The sequence below is a fragment of the Manis pentadactyla genome, chromosome 15 (assembly GCF_030020395.1).
Source record: "Manis pentadactyla isolate mManPen7 chromosome 15, mManPen7.hap1, whole genome shotgun sequence".
Lineage (NCBI taxonomy): Eukaryota > Metazoa > Chordata > Mammalia > Pholidota > Manidae > Manis > Manis pentadactyla.
The window spans coordinates 13,924,634-13,948,658 of NC_080033.1; the positions used below are offsets into that span (position 1 = coordinate 13,924,634).

Consider the following 24,025-nt stretch of genomic DNA (forward strand, 5'->3'; position numbering starts at 1 on the left):
TACGTCACGTTACAGATGAGGAAACTGAGGCACAGAGTGGGTGAGGAACCCACTCATGAGGCTTCCCGGCCAGTGACAAGTACACTACAGCTGGGATGAACTCAGGCGGCCTGGCTCCACAGCTTGCTCCCGACTCCTTGGCCGCAGTCATGGCGAGAGGGCTAACTGCAGGCTGACGATGCCTCCCGGCCCCACTTCCCCAAGACTGCAGCACCCAAATACTACCGAACATCAAGGCTGAGATCAAATGCCAGCCAGCTCTTCCAGACAGACTCCCAGCAAGGAAACCTAGCCAGAGCAGCTAGCCAACATTCCAGAGCCCAGGAATCAAGATGACTTCACTTATCTTGCCCATGGGGAATCCTGGAGAAGCCAAAAGGGATTCTTAACCTTTCTCATGCCAGGGACCCCTGTCCGTAGCCTCGTGAAGAAATGTGTGGCCTCCCTCTCAGTATCATGTTTTTAAATGTACAAAATACAATACACAGATTACAAAGGAAACCAATTATATTCATATATCAAAATATCTGTAAAACAAAACCTAATCTGAGATACACAGTAATATTTGTGCTTTTTTATGACTGTTTTAAATTATGAGATCTTAGTGATGGGTCCAATAACCATTGTAATTTAGAAACAGATGAGTGTAAATGATATTTTGCAATACCTGTACAACTATAATATGACATGGAAATATTTCTAGTAGCAACAAAGTGACACGTGTTGCTAATACTACTGTGGCTTGTGGCCCTCATTCAGGAGGAAAGGAAATGCTGAATTTCAGTGAGATGGTGGAGAAAATAAAAGATGTCATTTTTTTCCAGCCAACTTCATGATCCTCTACATTCCACACAAGGACCCTTCAGGGGTCCATGCCCAAGATCAAGAACCCCTGAGCTAGGGTAAAGGTGGAGTGGGTTCCAGGGCAAGGTAACAACTGGAGGACGTGGGGCAGATCAGATCCTCACGAACTCTGTCTAGGAAGGGGTCCTGAGCACTGGCGATTGGGCCCACCCTGCATCCATTCCCATTCTGGGTCAGCCCCCTGACTCTCACCTTTCCCCGTCAGTCCATGGAATTCCTGTGGGAAAGACCCCACCCAGGAGTTGGCAGGGAAGTGGAGGGAGAGGAGGCCTGTCATACGATCTAGGCCTGGCTGATGAAGACACTGCACCCCCTCTTCCCTGCCTCTGGCCTCAGAGATGGCTCAAGGTGGTCCTGACTTGACAGCCAGGCTGATTAGGTTCAATAAACACCAGTCTCAGGACATGGGCTGGGGCTTTGGGGAAAGAGACAGTTTATTTTCCCTGGGTCTGCTAAGCTGGTTGTATATACATGTGGAGCTGCCTCAGAGCCTACCTGACAATAAAACCAACACAGAGGAATGCAGAGCCAGGAGGTGGAAGGAGTCAGGGTCCTGGCAACCTCACATGCGGCCCTGGATCCAGCCATGCCTGAAGCCATTGAACAGGCCCAGGCCATGAGCGCAAACATTTTTTATACTGAAGCAGGCTGACCTGAATTTCTATTTGTTCTCACAACCAAATGACTCTCAACAAACACAGGAGAGCACAGATGAGTGCAGTTCATGACAATTCCCACAGCTCACTACCAAGCCACTTAGGAGAACACAAAATAAAATTAGAAAGTTACTATATATAGAAACAGCAAACATAGAAAAACACTTTCCTTAAAAACTCAGAATAGCCTCTTGGGTAATTGCTTTATCTAAACTGGTCTATGAAGCCCTAACAATTTTGTTTTTCAAGATACTTGACAGAGCAGGAGGGAACCAGAATCACCCAAAACATTTTCCTTTAGCACCAGACTTCCCATTAAAAAAAATTCCTGGGAAGATCGGGAAGCCCCTGCAATATAGCTTCTGTAAAATTTTAATAGCTGCCTTTTAAATTACAACAGCAATTGCTTTTCTGCCACTCTCAATTCCCCTCCTTTCTTTCTCTAGAGTGATGTATATGGCTCTTTAAAGTTACATCAGCAGTGACGTGCAGTGGTGCCACATCTCTCTGAGCTGTAAATCCACTTCCTGTCGATAGGAGGAAGCTGTGATGTCCATCATTCTGGGGTCCCTCATACATGTGAGGGGCTGCAGCAGAGAAGATGCCGGGGGGTTGTAGAAATGGCAGCAAAGGGGGGCTACAGGGCCAGGAATTCAGCCAGGACCCCAGATATCACAGAGCCCCTCCTCACAGCAGCTGGGAAGGGAGGGCACCCTTGGAATTATTTCAGCAGCCCCAGCACACCCATCAGATCAAGAGCCCAGGCTCCCTGTCACATACACTACACTGTCAGGGGCCATGTGTCTCAATTCCCAGGGTTCACGCTGAGGAACAGAATCTTACATGAGAGGACCTGGGGGTGAGAGGGTATCCTGGCCTGGCTCCTAGCCTGAATGGCTCCTCCCCTCAGCCACAGCAATTGGCTCTGGGAGACACATGATCCAAGTGGGGCCAATCAGAGTTGGCCCTGGACATTTTGCTGGAATTACTGGGATGGGATGGGATGGGATGTAAAGTAGAGGCTGCTAAAGGCTTCTTTGCCACCTGGTGGGGAAGGGGAGCACCTGAGAAAGACATCAAAGCTGAGAAAAGCAGAACCCACAGTGGAGAAGCACAGATTCCTGACAAGAACACCTGAATGGTATCTCCAATCAGGTCAGCTCTGGGATTTTCAGGTCCCAGAGTCATTAACTTGCCTTTGCAGTTTAAGCCAGTTTGAATTGGGGAGATTCTGTCATTTACAACAAAAAGTAACTGACAGAACTGGAAAGGAACTCAGAAATCAATACAGCACTCCTTCATGTTAGAGTGAACATGATCCTTCTAAGAAGCTGACAAAACAAAACTATGTCATACCCCTCCAGGAAAACAAAAAACCCCACTGCATATCTCAGACATATCAAAGATCTCTGAAATCCCTGTCTGTAGGAACTGGGAGAAGGATGCTTTGATCTAATCTCATCTGTCCACTTGATGGATAAGGAATCCGAGGTTCAGAACGCTTAAATGATTTGGTTGGGGCCCAGGACTAGCTGGAGGCAGAGCCGGGCTTAGAGTCCCAGGGGTACCTGAGCGCAGTCCTCGGAGAGACGACAGAGGCTACGATAGTCAGCAGGTGAGGCGTCAGCCCCCGATGGCCCCTATTTCTATTTTGTTAAATGGGCTTCCAGGGAAGTGTCTGACGGAAGTTCCATCATTCCACGATCAACATACTGAAAAAAGATCTCTTATATCACATTTCAAAGTGATATAAATTTACACATTAATGACCTTGGTTTTGATGCTCACTTAATCGCCGTGGCTCCGTGTGAGGTGCTTCTGCAGCCGGGCCAGCCAGGGTTCTGCTTTCCTGACTGCAAGGAAGCGGTGCCCCTGGCCCCTTCCGCCCATGTACTTCTGCCCCTGACATTTCTAACCTCCCCTCATATGGAAAGGAATATCCACTCACAGCTCTCCACTCCCCTTTACTCGGTCCTCCCCTAATACCAAGTAAGGAAGAAGGGTGGCAACTCTGATGGTCAGGGGCTGTGCCTGGTGGGGACATCTGCTTTCCCGGTGGGCAGGATTATTAGCCCCAGAGGCTGGGACCGGCCTACCAGCTCTTTTCTCTTCCTGTGCCCAGAGATGGCAGCTTTCTCTTCTGCTTTCTGTCCTGGAGCAGGACACACACCCAGGCAGGCAGTGTTCACAAGAAGGCCTGGCCCACACACCCTCCCTGGCCTGGGGGCAGTCAGTTGTGTAAGTGGCTGATCTAAGCATTTAGATTTGAGGTGAAGGAGAACCCAGGCTACTGGGGCTTCTGCTACGAGCTGTATTCTCCTTTCTAGTCTTTTCCAGAGCTTGACACTGGGGCATTAGGGTCCTACTCACCTACTAATAAAGTGATTCAATTATTCTTCATTTAGAGAAGATTCCCATTATAACCAGCCTCATCCTAACTTTGAAATAGTGACTTAGGAAAATATCTGTTCATTCAACTGCCTCTACCCACCTGCCAACAAGGAAAAACTACTGCATGAAGAAAGCCTTTGCCTTGGGAAAGTCTAGGCCCTCAGATCATCTTGCAATTAATCACGTTCTCTCCTATGACCTACATTCTATTACTAGCACACTAATGATTCAGCACTGGTTCTTTCATCGATTGATTCAGTTCACAAATATGACTAAAGTGGGGTTGAGGGTCTCACATCCTCACCTCCTACCCCACCATCTGGAGATAAGCATCATGCTATGGGGACCTGACCGTGGAGCTCTGAGGACTTCCCTTGGGCCTAAGGGCTGTCCGGCCTCCAGCCTAGGCCAAGCAGCTCCATGGGAGATTGGCACATGACAGACCTCTACAGGGAAACTGCTCAGGGAAAGCGACAATGTGTGGCCATTTCAAGCACAGTAGATTGGCCAAAATGTCAGTCTGCCACCACCAAACGTACTGAAGCTGTGGGGGGCAGAGGACTGCCCGGTCACTGCGGGTGTCAGTGTACACTGGAGCAGCACTTTGAGAGAGCAGTTGGCAATTTCTTGTAGAGAGGAAGAGGCAGTAACCTCAGTGACACGCTTCACCTCCCCCATTGACTGGGGTCTGGGATTCCCTGCTGAGTTCCCAGACCCGTGTGGCTTTGCAAATCCTCATTCTGGCTTGAAGCAACAGGTTTTTGCATTGATTTTACTACACACCAGGCACTGTTTTCAGTTCTTCAACCACCAACTCATTTAACCCTCCTGACAGTCCTGGGAAGTAGGGTCTGCTAGCATCCCCATTTTTAACAGATCAGAAAACTGAGGCACAGAGAGGTAACTTGCCCAAGATCACACAGTAAGTGGGTGACACAGCCAGGAGGGATTTGAACCCAGTGGGTCTGGCTCCAGACCCACCAACAATGCCACTGCTGGTGCACAGCAGTTAAGAGTATGGGCTCAGCTGTGAAGCCTATTTGATTCCACATTCAGATATCAACTTCACCTGGATCAAAGACCCAACTGCCAAAGGAAAAACACAAGTGTGTGTAGAAGATAACACAGGAGCACATTTTTGGGGCAGGTGAAAGTTTCTCCTTTAGGGAGTCTGGGAAAGTGTCTGCTCTCCTCACAGAAAGGTCAGACTCATCCACACTGTCCTTTGCCCCTTCACCAATCTGCCTTTTTCCAGCTTGGAATGTGGACACAATACCTGGATTTGAGGGGTCCCTCTTGTCCCCAGAACAATGCTCTGCCAGAAGAGAACGACGGAGCTTTCTGGATCCCAGCCTCCTGGGGAAGGTGGATGCAGTAGGCATTGTGTGGCCATGAGGAGGTAAGAGTCAGAGCAGTGATGTTGACTCTTTCAAGCCACTGAACCACACCCTCTCCCTCCAAATGTTATGTGACACAACCACCTGCTATGTGTTGATGTGACAGTGCTACTTGTGTAGGCTGATACTCGCAGTCAAATGCATTCCTAACAGAAACGCTTGCCACAGTCAGGCTGCAGCAGCCATGTGCTGTGCTACCACCCTGGGGAGTCTATAGCCATTAACATGGATTTGAAGGTGTCTCAAAAAGACTCAACTCAGAGATGAACCTGGGGAGTTCAAGATTTGCACCAAGCATGATCCGAGACATCCAGAGATGACTTGGGGCTTGAATTAATTCTCAGAGGACCTGAGTTGGGAACAGCCCTCTTTCTCCCGAGAGACTTCTAAGAGCAGTCAGGGAGACTATGATTTTAAAGGCCAAGTCCAGCCTGCTGGCATAACTGCCCTGTAATCCGTGGGCCCCAGGCTCATGGGCTGAGGAAATCCTGCATGGCTTGTGGATCCTTTTTCCTCCTGTCACCAGACATTTGCTGGATGTGCCAACAATTAAGCCCCTTCCTGCATGCCATGAAAACAGCTTGTCAATGTGGTTTTGACTGCTGGGTGCTTTTCCACAAAGAACTCTCCAGATTCCAGCTAATCACATGGAAGATAGAACAGTGGTCAATCTAGCAAAATAGGTCAGGCTTTATTTTTTAAATCATCTTATTCATAGGATATTGAAAGGGAAGAAGGAAAAAAAAATGAACAATGAGAACATTTAGGGTTAGTTCTCTGTGCCTCAGTTTCCTCATCCATAAATGGGGGTGATAACAGGAGTGTTATGAGGATGAAGCAGATTACTCCATGAAAAATGTTTAGAGCAGAACCTATCATGTAGAGAGTTCAGTAAAGATGAGCTGCCTTTATTCTTACTGCCGGTGACATGGTGAGTTTTTTGGACTGAAGGCCCCTGAGAAGCTTCAAAACTGAAGCTTCTATTTTCACCTTAATTGACCCTCTGGGCAATTAGAAAAAGAAAGACACTGCTCTGATTCTGCCCACTCAGTGGAGGAGGGAGACTTGAAGGTCCAGACCAGTGAGGAGAAGCTGGCCACCATGGCCCGGGGTGCTGTGGGCAGCAAATGGACCCACTGGATGCTAGGTACCCGCCCAGCACTCATTCTTCCCTTTTTTCTCAGGATGCTCAGCTGAGACTACATCTCCCAACCTCCCTTGCAGCTAGGGGTGGCTAACAAGAGATAAGCAATTGTGTGGGACTTAAAGGAAAACTCCTCACCAGAAACAAAGAACTGTGTGTCTGCTAATTCCCCTACCCCAATTCCCACCCGGACTACACAGATTCACTGGCTTGACTTCTGCAGTAATACTGGACCATGAAGCCACCCACCTTAGGGATGAAAGCCCTGTGCTAGGGATGGCGAAGCAGAAAGACAGAAGGATCCTGCTTTTCCTGACAGCTATAGAGCTAGCTGCCACACCAGCCCTGGGCTGCTGATCTCCAGACACTTTATTCACAAGAGAAACACCTGCTACTGAGTTTACACCAGTGTTATTTCTGGTCTCTGCTACCGGCAGCCAAGTGCACTTTCAAATGATACTGTGGTCTTACACAGCAGATGGCCCATGGGACAGTGTGCACACCACAGCGATCCTGCTGGCAACCTGCCCCCATTTAGTATCCTCATGCTTTAAGACCTTTGCTCTCTCCTCAACACAGGCAGAAAGGTAGATACTGAATTTCCCACAAAATGGGGTACAGCTACTTTGCCTTGGGAGGAAGTCAAATGAGAACTATCCAAGATATACTGAGTCACTCATGCAGCAATCATTAAGTACTCCTCTACACCGGGCACTGGGTGAGGTGGAGGGCTAGATATGGTGACCCAAAGCAGATACAGTCCCTGCCTTACAAAGCTTACAGTCCAGAACAGGGGACAGAAAATAAACAGACAAAAAGACACATTGTAAGTACAAACAGTGAGATGCATCACGCAGGAGACCAGGGCAAGTTTTAGTCCAGGACTAAAGAGAAAAAGGAGGCCATGTGAAGAGTGGGAGTAAGAATAGCCCAGAATGTCCCTCAACAGAAAAACAAAATGTGGCACATCCATATAATGGAGAATTATGAAGTTATCGATTCATGTACAACATGGAGGAACGCTGAAAACATTATGCTGAGTGAAAGAAGCCAGTCACAAAAGCCCCACACACTGTATGATTCCACTATATGGAATGTCCAGAATAGGCAAATCCAGAGAGAAAGGGGGTGAGTGGTTGCCAGGGGCTGGAAGAAGGGGAAAATATGGGGTGTGCGTGTCTGTCTGTGTCTGCTAATGAGTACAGTGTTTCTTTTTGGGCCATTGGGAATGTTCTGGAATTAGGTACAAGAGATGGGTTTGCACAACATTTTGAATACACCAAAACCACTGAAGCAAATACTTAAAATGGGTGGACTTTATGGCATGTGAATTAAAAGACACTCCAAGGGCTACACAGATTGGATTACTGCACTGATAATAAAGTCTCTAATGAAAGCTAAAAGAAAAGAACATCCCAGGAGATGGAGCAGGAGGCATGAGTCTGTTCAAAGAAACTCACAAGAGGCCAGTGTAGCTGGATGGCTGCAGCGAGGGAGAACGCACTGTGGGATGTGGCAGAGCGTGCAGGCCTGTGTGAGCCACGGCCAGCAGCGCGCTCTTTATTCTAAGTAGGGTAGGAAGCAGGAGAATGATGTGTTCTTTACATTTCTGAAAGATCCCTCTGGCTGTTGCACAGAGATTGTTGGGGTTGAAGAGAAGCAGGGAGAACTGTGAGGTGGCTGCTGCGCTACCCAAGGAGAAGGGGGTGGCTGGGAGCAGGGCAAGGCAGTGCAATGGAGAGGAGGAGGCTAGTGAAGACCTGAATTTCAGATCCACAACAAACAGGCCTTGCTGATGGACTGGCCATGAGGAGTAAGGCAGAAAAGAAAGATTCACACAGTCTGGTGAGTTTTCCAAGGTGGTTTTCTGCCACATTCAAATTGTGTACAGCACAAGAGCATGTCACCAAATGCCTGTTAAATGAATTCAATAAATGAACAAAATCACTGCCTTTTTTTTTGTAGGACACATTTTTGTATTTTCAATAAAGATCTGAATTCTCTCCTTTCTGTATATATGCATAGATATATACACATATATATCTATATATAAGCATAAATCCTTATTTACACCTGTTTCTTTCCCATCCACTGGTAGATAGGGACCTACTAGATACCATTAACTACCGTTTGCTCAAACCAGACACCTGGGGTTATTCTTTTACACACACACACACACACCCTAAGTAAGACAAAACCGCTGAGTCAGTAACAACCAGGTCCTTCCTTCTCTGAGGGAGTCAGAGGAATAGATAAGCAGTGAGAAGTAAGTTCTCATTTCTGATGAACAACCCACAGGAGGAAACAGAGGAAGAGCTGCTGCTCCAGAAACAGGAAGTGTTCCTTCCTTTTGCCAGGGGCAGGGAAGGAGAAGGAATACAGTCAAGAGGGGAGAAAGCACTGCCAAGAAAGGTGGTCTAGTTGAGGGGGTTGGCGACCCCCTGAATTTGACCCTCATGCCTTCTCCTTAAGACAGCCACTGCCAGTGAAGCCCAGCAGGGGACAACTTACAACCCCACTGACTGCCATGTCCATCCTGGGGGAAGCCCTAGGATCTTGGAAGAATGCATCCCTACCCTGCAAGCAGAAGGGACATGGTCTCCGAGAGAACATCCCCAGGGCCACCACAACCACAGACCACAGTGCACACGGTGCCCCTGGAGTGGGGAAGGCAATGGTCCTATGGGGACATGTCCACCCAGAGCCTGCCTTCGAGGTTCACCATCCCCAGCAAGAGGGCTTATCTGTTTTAAGAGTGGGGTGTGGGAAGCATTCCACTGGGGGGCTGCGTGGTGGCTCTGGGGTGGACAGGAGGCAAACTGCTGCCTGCGCTGCCGGCCCCATGGAGCTTCACCTGGAACATAGCCAGGGACCCAATGCCTTGACTTCGGAGGTCCAGGTGAGCATTTACCAAACCGAAGCCACAGGCTCTCCACCTGTGGGCCGGAGAACCCTCCCAAGGGGGGCTCTAATGTTGGCCAATGTGGGAAGTTTGTTCTGACCACAACTGAGGATGCTGCGAAGTCTCCCAGACAGAAGGTGGGTCTAAACTGGCTCTGTGATGTGAAGTGAAAGGCATTTGGCACCCTTCTCTCAAATACAACATATACACTTCTGTCATTATCTTTCATACAAACAGGATCATATCATATTTACTTCTCTGAATCCTGCTTTCCCTTAAATACATCACAGAAATGACTCTAAGTCAACTAGGAGTGCATTTACTCACTCTTTTTAGATATTCTTTGGTATGGATGTACCATATTTTACTCAATCATTCCCTGAAAAGCACGTATTTATTTTATTTCCAGGGTTTCATTTTGTTTTTTGTTTTGCCACTGCAAACAATGCTGCAATAAATATCCTTTTGTACTGGGGCCATTTTTTTCCTGCAGGGTAGATTCACAGGACTAGCAGTGCTGTGTCAGAGGCTACGTACGGAATATTAGACAGCTGTATTATGGAATGGTTTCCAAGATCAAGGTATAGAACTTCTGTGTGATATGTGCTTGTTTTGTATTGGGTTCCTCTGGAAGAACATTCCTGAAATGGGTATCCTCCTGGCAGGGGAACTGGGTGACAGTGGACAGGGAAAAGAGAGTTACTTTTCACTGGACATTTTTTTTGTGCCATTTGACTATTTATCATGACTGTACTGCTCACTGAAAAATAAATAAATAAGGTTTTTTCCCCAGCTGTCTTCCAAAGAGGTTGCAGTGCTTCACACACCCTGCAGCAACTTAGAGACTACTCAGCTGAGCTCATGAAGGCCCTATTTCTCCTTCACATCTGTCCCCTTCAGTTTTCTTCCGACCTAGTACGAGCTGAAACATGTCGAATTTTACCTTCTCATGATCCTCCTACTCCTCCTGTTCTACAGCCCTTAGGCAGGGAGAAAGCAAACTCCTAGATATGCTAATTTTGGCAAGTCAGCCTGGCCAGCACCTCCCAATGGCACAAGAGAGAAACTGAAGCCCTCAAGTGGGAGTCAGGTCTCCTGGGACTTGAGGGCACCACTGGCAGAGAGACAGGGGCAGGGCCCCCTCCCCTGCCGTGCTTACAGGTTGCGCTGCCTCCCTAGCTCAGTGGCCTAGAGTCTCCCAGCCTCTCAGAAAAAGGGAGGGAGGCCTTCAACAGCAGCTGCTGCCCATGGGCCACGCTCTCAAGAATAAGGCCAAAGAGGAGAAACAGGAGAGAACAAGGGACAAAGAACATGGGAGAATCAAGCTCACACAAACAGGAAGCCTTCTTGTTCACTTTCTACAGGGCAGTCCTCCTCTTTGCCTGATCCAGAACCAAAGACCTCGCCAGCCGTTGCTTTTAACCCCACTGTGACTCACATAACAGGAAAACAAAGCTGACCTGGCGCAGAGGGCCAGGAACCTGAGCCCAGGAGCAGCTCCGACAAAGTGCACCTGCCGCTGCAGCCCTGCCTGGAGCTCTGGACTAACCTGGGGAGCAAGCAGCTCTGGGGAAGGGAGTACATGAGAAACCATCTCAAAATAGGCAGTAGGTCCACAGGATTCGGGCGGTGGGTCCAGGTTATGCGCCACCTTTCCGCAGCCCGTACTCCAGCCTGAGCTGGGCTCGGTGCTTGGGAGGCCCCAGCCTTTGCAGGAGTGGTTCCCTCTACCTGGAATGCCCTTGCTCTGGATCCTCCAGGACTCAGCTCAGCGCGTGGGGGTGTTGGCTGGAGCAGCCCCTGTGAGTGGGGAAAGTGGGAGACAACCTGGGTGTCCGTCAGTAGGGACAGGCCGACAAACTACAATGCAGACACAACAAGGGAATCCTTTATGTCTTGTCTAATCTCATCCTCCATGACAAGTTCATCAGTAAGTTCTGAGGCCACTACCTCCAAAATATATCCTGAACCCATTTCCTTTATCCTTCCTCAGCCAAGCTACCACCATCACCTTCCACCTGAACAACACTGTTAGGTTCCCCCACGGCTCTCCCTAAGTCCACACTTGCCTCCCCAGATTCTATTCTCCACATGCGCCCAGAAGGATCAAATCAAACTGAAATCACATCAGATTGCTTCCCTGATTAAAATCTCTCAACACCTCTTAAACCTTATCTCCTTCCACTTTACACACACACGTTTCCTCTCCTAGCACAATAATGGCAAGATTGGGCCCTTCTGAATGTGGATGCTCATTCATTCTTTACTGAACCAATCTCCACAAGTTTAGTCATTTGTATGACAAATGTCCATCAGAAATGACCAAGTACAAGGTTCTCCATCCACTTCCTCCAACCCATCAGGGCTTCACGCTGGCCAGCAGGACTTTGCAACACAATCAACAATCCACATCACATTGTGGGAAACGAGACCCTCCTTCACTGGCCACTGGGAAAATATCAAAAGCAGATGGGAAAGCAGGAAGGTCATGTGCCTCAGAGAATGCCATCTTGATAGCCAGCTAGAACCAGATTAAATCCCACCCGAGAAAACAAAATCCCAGATTCAAGAAGATACATGCCCCCCTGTTTACTGCCACATTATTTACAATAGCCAAGATATGGAAGCAACCTAAATGTCCATCAATAGATTAATGGATAAAGAAGATGTGGTATAGATACACGATGGAATGTTACTCAGCCATAAAAAAGGGAATCCTGCCATTTGTGACAACATGGATGGACCTAGAGGATATTATGCTGGTGTAATAAGCCAGGAGGAAAAAGACGAAGATCCTATGATTATTTGTGGAATATAAAAACAAAACAAACAGAATAGTGGTTGACTCAGAGACACTGAGAAGTAACTGGTAATTACCATGAAAGAGAGGTTGGGGTGGGTGGGGAGGGTGAGTATACAAAAATCTCAATCATAAGCATGGAGACAGCCAATGGTTCTGTAACATCTTTCTGTGTTGACAGACAGTAACTGTACTAATTAGGGTGAGGATTTACTAATATGTGTAACTGTTGAGTCACTGTGTTGTATACTTGAAACCAATATAATATTGTATATCAACTAAACTATACTTCAATTAAAAAAATTTTCAGAGACTAAAAAAACAAACAAAAAACAATCAAATCCCAGCTCTCCTGTTAGCAGCTGTATGACCCATTACTAGTTACTAGACCTTTCTGAGTCCCAAGCTTCCATATCAGTAAAGGTGGTGGGGGGTAGTTATTTCTACCACCAATAGGGCTGTGGGGAGGGTTAAATGAGGTAACAGGGATTGGCAAAGTGCCTGGCACAGAGGGAGCCCTAAAAGATGTTAGCAAAGCTGTTATGGTAACTGAAATACTGAAGAAATAATAAGTGACATTCACACCTCAAGTCTGAAGTCATCCATCCCTTGGACAAACTGGACTCTGATAATACTAAGCACAGGGTCAAAGTGAAGGGCCCTCCAGAGGAGAGAGGCCCTCAGAACGAAGTTTTTTTCTCCCTCTACCTGTTCTCCATGGAATAAGTGCCCAGAACAAGCGCCATCCAAGCTGGAAAGGAGAGATGGGCCACAGATGGCCAGAGGGTGGACCGCAAATGTGCACGGTGCAGGCTCGCTTCTTGGTGCTGCCCGGGCAGAGGCCACGGCGGAACAGACCCTGCCTTTATCCATTTCTCTTGAGGAAATGTGAGTAAAGGCATAATTCTATATAAAAGGTGTAAAAGGCAGTCTAGGGAGATCTCTTGCCTCTTCCAGTCAGAAGAGTAGTGGCCCTTAGTTTGTTCGATGGAAGGAGGGCAAGGCCTCTGGGACTTGGGTCCACATCCGTCACATGGGGATAATATTCACTCTGCAGGCTCATCCCCATTCAGTCAGCACATACTAGTTAAGCAACTATTATGGGCCAGACACGGCCTATCAGATGCTGAGATAAAGCAAGGAATGAAACAAAGACCCTGCCCTCTGAGCTCACATGCAAAGGGCGGCACAAAAGACACACACACAGCATGGGACGGTAAGCACTATGAGGCAAAATAGAGTAGGGGACAGAAAGTAACAGGGAGGGTGTGACAGGGAGGGTCACTGTAGACAGGGCACTCAGGAAGGCCTCTCTGAGGTGGTGGCTCAGCCATCCAATCATAGACTTGGATAAAGTAATGAAATTATATATATACGAATACATAAATATAATCTTGGATGTCTGTCTGTGTATGCGGTATGTATCAACGCAGAGCGCCAAGAACACAGTGCCTGCTATGGAAGCTACGGAGCCCTAGTTTGACAGCTCGGAGTGCACTCTAGGCTGACTGGGACTGGAATCTGCATAAAGCCTACACTCTTCCCTCAGATTCCAAAATGCTCTCCCTGACTGGGAATTACTAATATAAGGCCTTCCTTTGTCTTTCCTTTGTCATACTTGGCAGTAGACCACAGACAGGGAAGTGCTCCCTACCAGGACCTTCTTCCCCTTGCCTGTCACACGGCATTGCTCTGCACAGACAAACTGATGCTTCCAGGCCCCAACAAACAACATGGAGGATGGACAGCTCCCATCTTTTGCTCCGACAAACACTGCCGTAAAGAACACTGTGGGCACAGATCACTTGTCACACTTAGGAACATCGTGAGGCAAAAATTCCTAGAAGTGGAACTGCAGGAGCAAATGAAGGGTGTGTGCAAGGGCGACGCTGACAGATATTGCCAAAGTCCTCTCCACGGTGATGGTCCCGGTTTCCCGCCCACCGGCACTGTGTTTTCACCTTTGGCTTCTGCCCTTCTAAGAGGTGAAAACTATTACCTTAGCATGATTTTAACTGGCATTGCTCTGATTATGCACAACGTCGAGTATCTTTTTGTGTATCCAAGAGGCATTTCTCACTTCCCCAGCTGCTGCCCATGGCAGTGTGGTGGACACATCATCTCCCTGGAAAGTATTCTCATGCCCATACCCACAGCTGTCCACCTCTCCTATGCTCCTCAGGCCCTAGATTGCCAAAGACTGATGCCCAACATCCCGTCCCTATGTTCACGACGTCCCACTGTCCTCAGCCATGAAGTTGGCATGGTTGCGATGCTGGGCTGCTGTAAGGACCCAGAGGGATGACACAGGTACGGGACTTAGAACCCTGGCTGCCACCCATGGCTCAGCAAGCTCCTAGCATGATTATATTCTGTGAGATGGGAGTAATCACTGAAAGCTTTTGTATGTGAAAGTGCTCAGTATTGTGCCTCCTGTAAAGCAGCCACTCACTCGACAGCTACTGCTTTTATTACGTTACTATTATCATTTCATTTATTTCCTCAGCAAAGCTTATTTAGTAAGGTGCATATTTAGTGGATGGGTTCCACTGTTAACAAAACAGGCAGGTCCCTGCTTTTATGGAGCGACATCACTGAGATGAAAGGCCCTCAACGTGTGAACTGAGTAGTTCAAGGAGGAAGGCGGGATGCTGGGTCAGGGCAGGCCCCTGGGGGTGATGGTTACCAGGGGATCTGAACACGGAGTCGGCGTGGGCAGGCAGAGCGAAGAGGATGCCTTCCAGGAACAGGGAACAAACGCCATGTGTTACAGGAACTGAACGCACATCAGGGGGCTGGAGGGCAGAGTGCAGAGGCTAAAGCCAGGGGTAAAGCCAGGGGAGGTGGCAGGCAGGGGCCACAACGCTCTGGGCCTGTTGGGTCCTGTTGGGTCAGTCTCGCCATAGGGGATGCTTTGGGAATGCAGATAATGCATCCTCTAACAGCTCACAAGTGAGATGAGGTTTTACTGTCACTATAGTAAAAAAGTGTGGCCCAATCGCTGGCCTTGGGGAATCTTCCTTAAATGACTTCCAGCTCAGAGGTCCTGGGAAGACAACACAGTAGACACCTAGGAGGGGACAGAGGGAACAAGGACCCATCCCTGCCTATGGCTGTTGGCCCAGGGACAGCAGCCGACTGCCGCGGGGCCTATCTTGAGAATGCCTCCCCCGCCCCGGTTAATGAGCCCGAAGAGACATCTTCCCTTCCTTGGGCTGTTTTGGACTTGGACTGAGAGAACGCAGGGCTCTGCTCTTGGGGAGCCTGTACACTTCCAGGCATGCAGATTGGTCTGTAGACGGCCAGGTGTCCCACCCAGTTAGAGGGAAAGGCAGAAAGAGAGGAAGAACAAGAGCGAATTTATTAAGCAATGCGGAGGGGAGCAGAGAGGAAGAGTATCCTGATAGTGGCGTTTGTGTTCTGGCTCCAGTCCACAGCTGGCTGTTTCCCAACACCCATCCCACCCTTCCTGAGTTTTTCGGTGGGAACAAGCAGTCCATTAGTGATTCCACACCCTTGCTAGTGATTGGTTCAGGGAAGGTCACATGACTCATGCTAGTCCAATCAGAGAGGAACTCTGAAGATTTGCACTATGTTGGGAGACAGCTTCTCTGCCTCTCAAGCCAGGGAGGAGTCGTCACAAGCCTGGACTGGTGCTGGAGGCCAGTCTGCAACCTCCAGGGCAGCCTGGTTTGAGAATGATGTGGACATCAGAGAGAAGAATGGAGGGACACAAAGAAACTGAGTCACTGGTGATGGCCCTGAGCTCCTGGACCAACCAGTCCAGAAGCCATCCCATCTCTGGGCTTTCCAGCTGTGTGTGCCAATCCTTTCCCCTGGGGTATATGGGTTTGAGTTGGTGCTGGTTTACTTGAAACCAAGTAACTGAGTATTACACTGTCCCTCCTGAGGCCTTGCTTCAGTTCTCTGGGCCATTCCAGCACCCTCTGGTCATATCTTCCCTTTTTGCCTGAGCCACTAAGATGACAGGCCTTCAGGTGCTCTAAGATAGCAATCTGGCCAATGACAATATGCCCCCTGCCAGTTTCCCCAGCTGTATAATGGGGATAGTAATAAACACTCTGTTTAGTTGTTAAGAGGATAAAAAATGATTTAAAGATTACCTAGCATATTGTAAATTCCCAACACATTAGCGATTATTATTCTAAAGCACTTAAGAGTTAGCTGAAAGGCCTCAACCCAGTCAGCAATGAGCCACCCCAGCCCTGTATCTCGTCTGCTGTTCTTTTGTTCAGGTCAGCAAGTCCTTTCTCCACAAACAGTCCCAAAGAACAGCCAGCCCAGTTTCTGTCAAATCTAGCCCCAGTGGGAGCGCTGAATGAAAGAGATTTGACTCAACTTCTCCAGTGGCTGGGTGGTGGAGGAAGCCCTCATGAGCTCATTTCTCCATCAAATACAAGCTGGGGTCTAAAGTTTCAAAACACAGGCTGGGCCACACTGGCACAGTCCCACGAGAGGACAAAGGAAAGGGAGCCTGGCACAGCCCCACGAGGGGACAAAGGAAAGGGCCTGTATGGAAGAGAAACCACGACATGGCAGGTTCCACAACTAACTCTGTAGGGAGGAGGCTCCCAGGCTGGCTTCCAGCCACATCCGCTCGCTGCCCAGCTCCAAGGCAGCAGGCAGGGGGGACCCCACCACGTCTGTATTCACAGCTGGGAGCTGGCCCAGGCGCAGGAAACTCGGAAACAAACTCAGTCAGGAAGTGAGAACTGGAAGATGCTTCCATAGCAACGCCCATCTGGAGATCCCTGCCCGCAGCTGGAAACATTCAGAAGTGAGGCTTATCTGGAGACAGATATACACTGAATTCACTTTTTCCATTTGCAACCGGAGTATGTTACTTAACCTGCACTTCCTTGGGGAGCCTCTGGGAAGCCCCTATTCCATGGCTCAAACAGTCCTCTCCTTCTGGACATTTAAAACACAGGACTCATCCATGTGGCTTTGAGTTTCTTATGTCTTCTTCCTTTGTCTGTGGAGTGGCAGATGGGGTCTGTCTTGCTGACTGGTAGGTGGCCCAGAACAGGTCTTCATTCAATGTTTACTGAATAAATAAATCAACTCTTTTGTTACCAGTTTTGTTACTCATAACTTCAGCTAACATGTAAGCCCCCATATGTAGGTGCCGGTGAGCTCAGATGCATGACACCTCAGGAGGTACTTACTACTGCCATGCCCATTTAAAAAATGAGGCTCCATCTCAAGGTCAGAACCACAAAGTAACTGAAGGTCGATCATCTCAAGAGAAGGATGGGAGAGAGCAAGAATACTACAGCAAGGCTGGGCACAGGGAGGGATGGATGTTGAGGAATTGGCTTTGGTATCAAGAACTTTCTGAGTAGAAAATTCAGAGGGTTGGAGTATACCTCATCAAGGTAGGCTGGAACACAGGCTTCTTGGACTCTCCGACACTTAACAGATGGCTGCATTCTGGGAGGATTCTCCCAACCTCCCCAGAAGCCACAGTTCCCATGATTCCTTACCTTTCAAAATATTTTTCCTGTTCATGAAAGTGGTATATGCTTACATGTGCATATAAAAAACTTGGAAAATAAGGAAATGTGCAGGGAAGAATACAGTTACTTATAATCTCCTCACCAAAGGAAAACCACTATGAAGACGTTGGTTCATTTCCTTCCAGTCTTTTTTTCTAGTGTGAGCAGTGTGTATACAGAGAAGTGGAGATTTTGTGCCCCTTTAAATTCTTTCACCTGTACTTTTCTAGGGGATTTTAAACATGAAGTAAAAAGTAATATTTTAAAATGACAAAATAAAGCCTATTTCTCAAACTACAGATTTAAGGGGAGAAGAAGGCTGCCCTTTTCTTCTCCTCCGATTTCTGCTTCCATCTGAACTGCTGTGATAGCTCTCAATCCTAACTGTGCCTGACCGTAACAGCAGGATACAATAATTGCCATGGCCAGTATTAACTGAGCAACTGCTGTAGAACATTTAAAAAATATTATCTAACTTAATCCTTATAATCCTTACCAACATTTAAAACATTTAAAAAATATTATCTAACTTAACCCTTACCATCCTATGAGGCATGTACTATCATCATTTTACAAACGAGGAAACTGAGACCTCATTTCCTGACCTCATTAACTGAGAGGTTAAGTGATGTTCCCAAAGTCACTTGGCCACGGAATGGTGGTGATGGGATTTGATGCCAGGCCACCTGGCCCTGGGTGTCCTCTTTCCCCTCTTTCCACATTGCTCAGGACCTTGGCAAAAATGACACCAACTACGTGTTTTAGGCCAAGTTTGTCATCACAATTATTCATACTCCTCTCCAGACTCATTTTGTTTCCTAAAGGAAATGAGAAATTGCTGGAATTCAGCAGAAGTGAGACAGCCGGAAGCTATAGCTGACCACATCCACACGTGGGTCTCCTGCTGAGCTGCCTAAGAAACATTCTTAAATGATGACCTTTCTGGAGGGGCCAAGGTCAGTCCCTGGGTGGGTGGGTTGCCCTCTGCTGACTGAGACCCCACCCAGTTCCAGACGGGATGTGAGGGCTCTTCCCTAACTTCCATGGGGCAGCAGGATGGAGAACAAGTCTCACTGCAAAACTCAAGAGCCCACCATCTATTAACATGTGAATTGGGAGAAGGGGCTGGGGGCAACAGCTGTCTGGCAGGGATGGGCAAGGTCTGCTGTTCCGTTTTGAGGACAGAATGTAGTGGCTGTGGGATCAGCCAGATACACTTTTGCCATCATCACACAGATCCAGAGAAAAGCAGCTCGTGATTCCCTCCATCCCATGGTAAAATGGGTTAGGGGGTGGGTATTCCCAGGAGCTAATCACTAGGGAGTTTGTCTCCCCTCCAGGGCAGGAAGGGAAAACCTCCATTTCAGGAAAAGGTCGCTGATTGCCCAGTTCAGGAAAGGAGATGAGAAATTGCTGCTTTGGGCCTGAAAGCCACTATTATTCCAACTACTGAGCTGAAAGGATGGCCCCACAGAGGGGCTCCCTGGAGAGCAGGGTGGGGGGAGGGGCAGGGGCAGGGATGACTGAGGGTTGCCAGGCTTCATTTACCCAGCACCCCTGGGCCCAGGGTCCTTCAATCTGTCTGTACTGGAACTCAGTAACTGCTCCCCACTATTCAATTTGTAGGTTTCGTGTGTGTGCGCACGCGCACGTGTGTGTGTGTGTGTGTGTGTGTGTGTGTGTGTGTGTGTGTGTGTGTGTGTGTTTTCTGGGGTGAGGCTGGGTTTGTTTTGTCAACATTCTAAAAAAGTAGAGAGAAAGGTACAATGAACTCCCAGGTACTCAAACCCAGATTCAACCATTGTCAAGATTCTACCACGAGCTTCATCTATTCCTTATCTATACCCCGCTTCCTTCTTGTTGAAGTATTTTAAAGTAAATCCCAGACATCATACCATTTCATCTTTACATATTTCAGTTTGCAGTTCTGAAAAATACAGACATTTTCTTTATGGGTCCCCACTATCAGGCTGGTTTCATGACCGATCAAAATAACAATGAATGTTTTCCTAGAAGATGAGACCCAGTATTCAGTGGAGTTAATGCCCTTCTGGAGGGTTTCCTGCAATGCAAACCCCAAAAGGCTTAACAACCTGTATGTACCTTCTGACCCAGCTTTTCCATGGACACACTCAAAAAAAAAATTTACTGATGTCCATCATGTGCCTGGCAGTGTCCTGGGCATTTCTCTTCCTGGTACAGATGTGGAAACAGAGCCACAGAGAGGTAGAGTTGTTTGCCCAGGGTTATATGGCTCTTACATGCCAGAATTGGTATAGAATCCAAGCCATCTAGGTTTATGGTAATGCCAGGTCCTGGCAAGGGAGCATTCTGGGCCTTCCACTCGGGAGGCCATCTCCCCAGGTCTCAGAGCACTCCCAGCCACACTGGTGAAGGCTGAAATTTGCCTCAGGCCCCATGCATGAGGGAGGGAGGATTCTATTAGTCCCATTTTTCAGAAGAGGAAACTGAAGTACAGAAGTCGAAGGCACCCACTGCAGGGCGCACATGCCCTAGTAGATATATTTTGTGTGTCCAGCATCTTTGCTCCTTCTCCACCTGCTGCTCCACTACCCTGGCAAGGCTGTGGCTCACCACTCATCATCCCACCATCAGACACACCCATAGACACCACCTTCAGAGATGGGCATGTGACTGGCTGCTACAGACTCTGTGTTTATGGGTCTCCCACCCACCCCTGTCTTCCCATCTCCCCCCGGATCCCAGATTCATATGTTGAAACCTGATTTCCAAAGTGAAGGTACTAAGAGGTGAGGTGCTTGGGAAGAGATTAAGTGAATCCCATTCACACCCTCAGAAAGGAGGTCCCAGTGACCTCCCTTACCCCTTCTGCCATGTGTGAGGACACAGCAAAAAGATGGGCATTCATGAACCAGGAAGTGGATCCTCACCAGACAACAAATCTGCCAGCACGTGGGCCTGGACCTCCCAGCCTCCAGAACTGTGACATGTCTGTTGCTTATAAGCCACCTAGACTATGGCATTTTTGTCATAGCAGCCTGAATGGACTGAGATACCCAATTAGAGTCTTCCTTGAGGCTTGTATAAAGATGTTAAGGACAGGAAATCGTCTTCCCACGGGGCTGATAAATCAGGAGGATCTGTAAAGTGAAGCCAAGCAGAGCAAGGGAGAGAGACAGGGCCCCACTGACATGTTTGAGCCCCCCTATACTCAGGCTAGGTCTAAGGCTCCCTTCCTCCAGGCTTCCCAGTGACATAAGACAAATGCATCTTATAACCAAAAGAGCCTTGATTAATCTACCCAGCATGCACTGCACCATCTCCTCACTTTTGTTCATTCTGGGGCCCAGCCTCATGCCCTTTCCCTGTGCACCTGGGGCAGAACTTCTTTCCAAGGACAGCCCCATCACTGACCATGATTCCCTACACGCTCTTCTCTCTCCTCTCCAGCTCACCCCCTTGACCGCGCATGAGCAGAATTTCTCTCTCCTCTGTTCCCACCACACCTGAAGCTCCCACTCATCCCCCCGCATGACGGCCATCTGGGTGTTGGGAAGGTAGTACTGTACAGGGGTTAACACTACAGGCTCTGCAGGAGGAAAAGTTGTTGTGGGCTCAGATCCCTGCTCCACCATGTAAAGCTCTGAGACCTAAGCAAGCCATTTTCTCATCTCTCCCATCCTCGATTTTCTCATCTACAGAGGGGGAGTAATAGTGCCCACCTGCAGGAAACACCCAGTATGTAGCTCACAGACAGGGGTGACCACTGGCTCCCTTATGGCCAATGAGAGACGAAGAGAAGCATGCTGGTAGCAGGGGTTTTTATGGGAACACATCCCCTTCAGAAAGGAAAGGCACAGTAAGAGAAAAGCCTCTCCCCTGACATTCTCCCTGTGTGGGATGCTGTGTCTAAGGCTGTGACCATCAGGCTGGGGCAGCCATCCTGGGACTCTTCACATCAGGATGAAACACATGTACACGGAGGGCTATGAAAGAGAAGGAGAGAAATCGCCCAGTTCTCGAAGGTGTCGCTGTGCCTCTGCCTGGACTGTGCAGTTTGTCACCTCCACACTTTGCAATGAGAGAATTAATCACCTCCACCACTCAGCCAGGCAGCCTGATGCGTCCCAACTGACAGATCGCCTCAGAGTGAGGCCTCAATGCCATCGTGCATGTAAAGCACTTAGTAGGTTGCTGGTCCTCGCTCTGTGTTGGTTAAAGATTATCAGCATTATCACAATTAGCTGCTCAGGGCCACACCACAGTGTCTTCATCACGCTGCAGAGGGAGCAGGTGCCAGCAGCAAACACTTGGACATTTCACCACCTGCCCTTCCACCTCTGACAGGGAACCACAGCCTCCAGGCTGCTGCTGCTCCACTGAGGTGGCCACAACCGGCCTTCGGTGGCACCAAAGAGCCAAAGAGGAGAGGGGCAAAGGGGGCCCAACAACTCAGCAAGCTCCCGAGGGAGCTGCAGCCTTCCCACAGCTGAAAACAAGATGACAGCCCAGCTTGGACCGCTCTCCTCCTGCCACAGGCCCCGAGAGCCGGCGGCTGTGGGCCGTGGCAGCACTTTGGCTGCATCCTCTCCTTTTCCTTAGGCCACCTGTACTATCGCTTACTTGGCACTTTTAACTCTACCCACTTTTATTTTGGTTTACATGCCAATGTTAGCTTCACCCAAAGCAGAAATAGCCATGGAATACTAAGTTTGATGTGCTATTCAAATTCTTTTCCTGTTACACGGTAAATAAAAGTACAACTATTAAAATGTTTATTCATACACCACCTCAAATTATCTAGTGGCAGGATCTGGCCTTGGGAAACCTGTCCCTGTAGCAGTAAGACATCATCCTAGTCAGCTCGCTCCTCCTTCCCTTCCTCTGCACGTTCTCCCTTTCACTTACATTCTCGAAACACAGAAGTTTGAATGCTAGCTCTGAACAACCCCCCTGGAGGCTGGATCTCTCTCAAACTCCCTCATTAGAGTCCTCTTCCCCTAGAACGTAGCCATGTGTATACTTCCCACTTCCACTGCCTTCCAGGATGGGTCATTAAAATAAGAGCAATAATAGGAGCCAATGTGCACTGAGGACTTTCCCGGGCTGGCTGCTCCTTCAGGACTTCACAGAGATTACAGATTAACTCATGATCCTCAAATGGTCCCAGGTGCAGCGGGTGGTATGACTTCCATTCCACAGATGAGGAAACTGAGGCTCAGGAGGAATTAAGTCACTGGCCCAAGGTCCCAACATTTGGACGTGAGATAGCCAGGGATGAATCCAGGTGACTGACTCTGGGACCCACCCTCCTGCCCTCCTCATGACCGTGCTGCCCCACGATGGCCAACACTGACCAAGTCCTGTGCTGACTGAACCCTGCTGCTGAGCAAGTCGGAGGAACTCGCCTACGTTCACAAAGCTCAAAGCCCCTGGGACCCAGTCTGCTGATTCCTGTGCTCACTCCGTGCCCACAGAGCCAGTGTGTAAGGGAACCTGGAGAGGCCATGGTGCACCTCCATTCCCCAGCTTCCTCGTGGTCCCCTTTGAGGTTCCGCTACTCAGCCCTGAGAGGCCCTCTCTCCTCTGACAGGAGGAAGAATCCCTGACATAAACAGAGCCATCGCTGTCTCTCCCGTCCAAAGGGGAGATGGCTGACCAAACTGGAGTTTTCTAAAACCTACCCATTTGTAACAATAATCTGTGCAAGGTTTCTCCTCGCCTAGTTGCTAGGCCTCAGGCCCACATTCTTAATTGATCATTATAACCATGACAGCTAATGCTTATGGGGTGAACCAGGAGGGCCAGGCCCTATGCTAAATGCTCACAGCATCCTCAGGAGGTACAACGAGCATTTTCCTTATTTCAGGATGAGGAAATAAATGCAGCTGCCTAGAGGCTAAAGCAAAGCCCCAGAGCTGTGAGTGGTGGCTCCAGGAGCCCTCCCTGAACCACCTGGTAACACTGCCTCCCACAGTGCAACCTCTCCCATGTACTTACTGCCAGGTTCTGGACTAAACACTTTACATAAGATGACCTCAGTGAATTACCACCACTGTCCCCATATACACACACCTCAGTGAGGTAGTTGTTTTAAAGAGGAAGAATCAAGCTCAGAGAGGTGAAGTCACCCGCCCACAGTCAAACAGTTAGCACAGGGTAGAGCCAGACAGTTACCTACAGAGTAACCCCAATGCCATAAGATGCAAGGCTCTCCACAGGCTCACACCCAAACTCCCAATGGCTCAAATGGCCATCCTGTTCCCAGTCAGCCCCTAAGAGAAACCAGTCTCAGCTCCAAGCAATTGGCGTGGACCACCATCTCTGCCACAGGGCATCACAGTGACGGGAAGCCACGGCCCACTCCACA

The 24,025-nt window shown here is 48.7% G+C and overlaps 1 protein-coding gene across 3 annotated transcripts in view; it reads right to left on the reverse strand.

Annotated features, from left to right (window-relative positions):
• The window catches only part of SIPA1L3 (signal induced proliferation associated 1 like 3), a 218,287-nt gene that overhangs the window by 136,255 nt on the left and 58,007 nt on the right, over positions 1–24,025 (reverse strand). The window lies entirely within an intron of this gene.